This window comes from Somniosus microcephalus, chromosome 1, assembly GCF_052327205.1.
Source record: "Somniosus microcephalus isolate GS21.2 chromosome 1, FLI_Smic_1.0, whole genome shotgun sequence".
NCBI lineage: Eukaryota > Metazoa > Chordata > Chondrichthyes > Squaliformes > Somniosidae > Somniosus > Somniosus microcephalus.
The window spans coordinates 456,310,381-456,316,903 of NC_140987.1; positions in this window are offsets into that span (position 1 = coordinate 456,310,381).

Genomic DNA, 6,523 nt, shown 5'->3' on the forward strand with positions numbered 1-6,523 from the left:
ACGGGCCCCAGCGCCAAAATTCAGTTGCGGCCGCCTCGCCCGTGGCAGCCGCAACTAAGACTCTGGCAACAGAGTCCAACATGTGTTTGCGCCGGCGCATTAAAGGCCCCGCGGCGGCCGGCCGCTTTCCCGCCGGCCGCCTGCCCGCAGCTCCCTCCCCGGACTTCTCCCCCCCCCGGAACAGATGCAAGCCCGGCACTTGTCCGAGGTGCCGGGCTCATTTTTAAACAGATTTGCGCGGGCCGCGGCCGGGTGCAGGCAGCTCCTCCTTAATGGAAGGAGGAGGCCTGCACTTCCCCAGCCTGCCGCACCGCATCGGGTGCCGCAGCGCCGGAATTGCGGCGCTAAACGGCAGTTAGCGCCCTTTTCCAGGCGCTAATACCCTTCAGTAGCGCCGGCAGCCGTTTGGGCGCGGCGCTACTGAATTTTTGGCGCGCGCAGGGGGACTTAGCGCCGGCACTAACTTCCGGCGCTAAAGCCCTGGCTAAGCCAAAACCCAATTTCTAGGCCTGAGTGTCTCCACTTCCACCACTTCCTTCGGCAGTGAGTTCCAGGTCCTCACCACTCGCTGCGTCAAAAAGTTTTTTCTTAAATCCCCCCTGTATCTCTGGCCCAAAACCTTAAATCTGTGTCCTCTAGTCCTTGTACCATCAACTAGTGGGAACAGCCTTTCCCCTAATAGAGGTTTTCAAAATTATCAAAGGTTTTGCGAGGGTAAAGAGTGAGAAATTGTTTCCACTGGTTGTTGAATTGGTAACAAGGGAACATGAACTCAGCGAGGAAGTAGGGGGAAGTTGAAAGGACTTTTATTTTCACACAGAGGATTATTAGAAGATGGAATGTATCATCGCGAGCGGCAGAGATTATTACAACATTTAAACAGTAGCCGGATTAAATATTTGAAAAGGGAAGAATGTAAAAGTATACGGGGATAGGGCAGGGAAATGGGATTACAGTAGATAGCTCCTTCCGAGTAGATAGTGTCCCAGCCACCAGCTCCCGGACGGATAAGTAACTGTCACATGCCTGGTTTCCATTGGGTGGATGGGGTTAAAATCGCCCCCAAAGTCTTGGTTGCTCTCGTGAAAGGTAAACAGTAGCAATTAAATCAAATTCTTTTTAAAATGTATTCATTCTCAGGATGTGAGCATTGCTGGCAAGGCCGGCAATTATTGCCCATCCTCAGAGATACAACGGAGTGACTTGCTCAATCCAACAGCTTCAGGATCATTATTTATTTCCAGATTTTTTAAAAAACTGAATTCATATTCTTAAACCGCCAAGGTGGGACTATGAATCCACATTTGACTGGATTGCTAGTCCAGTAACATAAGCACTACACTACCACTACCCAGTATTCTCAGCACTCCTCTATCACAGAGGTTCATGCAAGAGGATGAGAATCGAAGAAGATCAAGGGTGGCATGCCAGAGAGATCAGGTGGCACAAGTACCCATCACTACACCAGCAATAATACAATATAAGGAATTCAGGAGGTACTTCTTTATCCAGAGAGTGGTGCGAATGTTGGAACTCACTGCCACAGGGAGTGGTTGAGGCGAATAGCGTAGATTCATTAAAGGAGAAGCTAGATAAACACACGAGGGAGAAAGGATTAGAAGGATATGTTGACGGGGTGAGATGAAGAGGGGCGGGAGGAGGCTCGTGTGGAGCATAAACACCGGCACGGACCAGTTGGGCCGAATGGCCTGTTTCTGTGCTGTACATTCCATGTAATTCTATGTAACCATAACAACAAGATCAGGCACAGCTACTTGGCAATGACTGAGAGGTGCTGCCGCCACCGATATTGTGAGGCAGCTGAGAGGCAGGGGTAGTGTTTTGCCATCCACTGCAAGGAGATTTGCTACCAACCGCCACCATAGGGATGGCATTACCAGTAGCCACCTCTCTCCTGACTTTACTGCCCCTTCCTGCTTCCAGGCTAGCACAGGGCCATGTATTAGTCAATATACTGCCCATCAAGCAAGTGACTGACGCAGTGTCAGGGCTTTCATCTCCTTTCCTACTGCCATCACCAATCGCTTCTCCTCACCTTTGCACTGTGGCTCAAGCCAGCGCTACCTCCTGAAGATCATTAACTGCATCCACTTGGAGATATGTGACTGCGCTGATGCTTGCAAATGGTTGAGAGTGATGCAGGGGTGCTGTGGAATATCCTTCTGCTGAGCACCACTGGCACTGTTGACATCCTGCTCCTCCAGGCTATGAGTTCAAATCCCATCGTGGTAAAATGTGAAATTAACTTCAATAAATCTGCGCGGATACCAGAAAACAAATGACCGTAAATTATGTCAGATAAGGAGCATAGGGACAGGAGGAGGCCATTCAGCCCCTCGAGACTGTTCTGCCATTCAATGAGCTCTGTATCTTAACTCCATCCATATCCTTTTATACCCTTGTCTAGCAATAATCTATCAATCGCAGATTTAAAATTATTAATTGAGCTCGCATCTGCTGCTGTTTGGGGGAGAGAGTTCCACACTTCTACCACCCTTTGTGTGAAGAAGTATTTCCTAACTTCTCTCCTGAATGGCCCGGCTCTGATTTTAAGTTAATGACCCCTTGTCCTAGACTCACCCACCAGCGGAAGATGTTTCTCTGTCTACCCTATCAATTCCTATCAAAATCCTAAAAAGCTCAATCAATTCACCTTCCAGGGAATACAAGCCTAGTTTATGTAATGTCTCCTCATAACCTAACCCTTGGAGCCCTGGTAACATTCTGCACTCCTTCCAGCTTGTTGGAAAATCCCAACTGTCTCCCCTACCAGGTCAGGCCTACACGTGACTCCAGTTGGCTGTGTCAGCTGTGGCTCAGTGGGTAGCAAGCACACTTGCCTCTGGATCAGAAGGTTGTGGGTTCAAATCCCGTTCCAAGGGACTTGCGCACATAAAGCTAGGCTAACACACCAGTGCAGTGCTGAGGGAGTACAGTGCTGTTTTTCGGATGAGATATTAAACCGAGGCCCTGTCTGCTCTCTCAGGTGGATGTAAAAGATCCCATAGCACTATTTCGAAGAAGAGCAGGGGAGTTATCCCTGATGTCCTGGCCAATATTTCCTTTCTCAACCAACATAAAAAAAACAGATTATCTGGTCATTATCACACGAGATGCACTGCAGCAACTCGCCAAGGCTTCTTCAGCAGCACCTCCCAAACCCGTGACCTCCACAACCTTGAAGGACAAGGGCAGCAGGTGCATGGGAACACCACCACCTACAAGTAACCCTCTAAGTCACACACCATCCTGACTTGGAAATATATCGCCGATCCTTCATCGTCGCTGGATCAAAATCCTGGAACTCCCTCCCTAACAGCACTGTGGGAGCACTTTCACCACACGGACTGCAGAGGTTCAAGAAGGTGGCTCACCACCACCTTCTCAAGGGCAACTAGGGATGGGCAATAAATGCTGGTCTTGCCAGGGACGCCCACATCCCATGAACGAATAAAAAATAGAAATATAAATGCAAGTTGTTATTGTTAAATGGGAGATTTTGGTTGGAGTAGAATGCACTGGGACAAGAATATTGGTGCACTGCCATCCACCTGAACCTCTGTGTCTGGGCATGTATAAATATGTACGGTGAGCTCCCACCTATGCAGCATGGTGCCCGCGGGAGGCCACAGAATGATAACATTAAATCGCTGCTCCAGGTGTTTAAAGGGTTGCAGCAGCGAAACAAAAGATATTTTTACTGGCAGATTTATTTTTCTTCTTGGGGTGTGGACCTCACTGGCAAGGTAGTATTTCTTGCCCATCCTGAGGGCAGTAAGAGTCATCTGCATAGTGTGGAACAGAAAGCTTTGCATTTATATAGCGCCTTTCATGACCACCAGACGTCGCAAAGCGCTTTATAGCAAATGATATGATGACCTTTATTACAAGAGGTTTTGAGTATAAGAGTAAGATGTCTTACTGCAATTATATAGGGCCCTGGTGAAATTGCACCTGGAGTATTGTGAACAGTTTTGGTCTGCTTACCTAAGGAAGGATATACTTAACATAGAGGGAGTGCAACAAAGACTCACCAGACTGGTTCCTGGGGTGGGGGGATTGTCCTATGAGGGGAGATTGAGTAGACTAGGCCTAGATTCTCTGGAGTTTAGAAGAATGAGAGGTGATCTCATTGAAACATACCAAATTCTTACAGGACTTGACTGGGTAAATGCAGGGAGCATGTTTCCCCTGGCTGGGGAGTCTCAGAATAAGGGGTCGGCCATTTAGGACTGAGATGAGGAGAAACTTCTTCACTCAGAGGGTGGTGAATCTTTGGAATTCTCTACCCCAGAGGGCTGTGGAGGCTCAGTCGTTGAGTATATTCAATGCAGAGATCGATAGATTTTTGGATATTAAGGGAATCAAGGGATATGGGAATAGTGCAGGAAAGTGGAGTTGAGGTAGAAGATCAGCCATAATCTTATTGTATGGCGGAGCAGGCTTGAAGGGCCGAATGGCCTACTCCTGCTCCTATTTCTTATGTTCTTATGTTCTTATAACCATCTTCCTTTGTGCTAGGTATGACTCCAGCCAATGGAGAGTTTTCCCTCTGATTCCCTTTGACTTCAGTTTTACTAGGGCTCCTTGATGCCACACTTGGTCAAATGCTGCCTTGATGTCAAGGGCAGTCACTCTCACCTCACCTCTGGAATTCAGCTCTTTTGTCCATGTTTGGACCAAGGCTGTAATGAGGTCGGGAACCGAGTGGTCCTGGCGGAACCCAGACTGGGCATCAGTGAGTTGGTTATTGGTGAGTAAGTGCCACTTGATAGCACTGTCGACGATACCTTCCATCACTTTGCTGATGATTGAGAGTAGACTGATGGGGTGGTAATTGGTCGGTTTGGATTTGTCCTGCTTTTTGTGCACAGGACATACCTGGGCAATTTTCCACATTGTCAGATAGATGCCAGTGTGGTAGCTGTACTGGAACAGCTTGACTAGAGGCACGGGTAGTTCTGTAACACAAGTCTTCAGCACGATAGCCGGGATGTTGTTGGGGCCCACAGCCTTTACTGTATCTAGTGCGCTCAGCTGTTTCTTGATATCACGTGGAGTGAATCAAATTGGCTGAAGACTGGCTTCTGTGATGGTGGGGACCTCAGGAGTAGGCCGATATGGATCATCCAGTCGGCACTTCTGGCTGAAGATGGATGCAAACACTACAGCCTTGTTTTTTGAACTCACGTGCTGAGCTCCACCATCATTGAGGATGGGGATATTCATGGAACCTCCTCCTCCCGTTAGTTGTTTAATGGTCCATCACCATTCATGACTGGATGTGGCAGGATTGCAGAGCTTTGATCTGATCCGTTGATCATGGCACCACGCCTGGTGGGCTCGTGTGGGCTATCGGAGGCCCTGCAGAGTGCGCAGAGGCCCTCCCCTTTAACTGACGGGGAGGGGCATTGAGACGCAGAGCCTCCGCAGATCACGCCCCGACATTGCCTCGGTTACCGCCCCTCCCGATATTGCACTCCACTTCCTGTGCGGGGCGGTAAGCCGAATTTAGTGGCCGGGACAGTACTTCCGCGCCGGCCGCTAAATGTCTGGCCTTAACTTGGTTCCTGCCCCCAACCAGGGCGTAACCGAATTTTGTGCCCCTTTGTGTTCGTGAAACAGATTTGTGTGGACCTTTGGAAGTGGTTTAGTGAGTAGCAGTGAATGGTGAGACATAAGGGTATCTCCTCACAGTGGTGATGAGTGTGAAAGGAATGGCTTGGGCATTGTAGGGATGCTTTATGGTGTTGGTGTGGGGTGGTGCCAACCTGGCGCATCATGTGGCAACCAGGGTGTACAGCGTCAAGTGAAGTAAATCTAGCCATGGTGACGCCATCCCTGGCCTCCCAGGCAGCAGTGTGGTCGGCTGCTGATGCCCTGTGTCCTGTGCAGCATCAGTTGATTGCCGAGAAGGTTGGTAGTGTTGTTGTTGGTGCTGCTGATTGTGGTGGGATTCTGAGGACCAAGGTAAGAGTTTCAAGGGCACCCATGCTGATGGAATAGATGGCAGGTGAAGTAGAGATGACAGAAGCGATCTGTCAATGGTGGGACAGGTAATGAAGTCAGACTGGATGGAGACTTGTGTAAAGACTTGCAGCATCCTGAATCTGTAGTGGAAATGCAGTTTAGAGAAGCTAGTGTTTAAGGGAACATTTCTGAATCAGCTGGGAGCTTTGACTTGACATTTGAAGCTGTCAACTCATCAGCTGATTCAATGGCCACTGACCTCCCACCTCAGCTTCACAGACGAGGAGAAGGTTGGTGTTGTTGTTGGTGCTGCTGGTATGTCCGGTGATGCTGGTGTTGGGGCTGATCGTGGTGGGAATCTGAGGCCCAAGGTGAGATTTTTGCAAAGGCACCGATGCTGATGTTATAGATGGCAGGTGAGGCTGAGATGAGATTGCTCCAAGGAGGTAACACTGGATAGAGATTTTACTCCAAACACTTGCAAGCTGCATAAAGCTCAATCTGTCTTCCAAATGCAGTAAGTTACAGATTC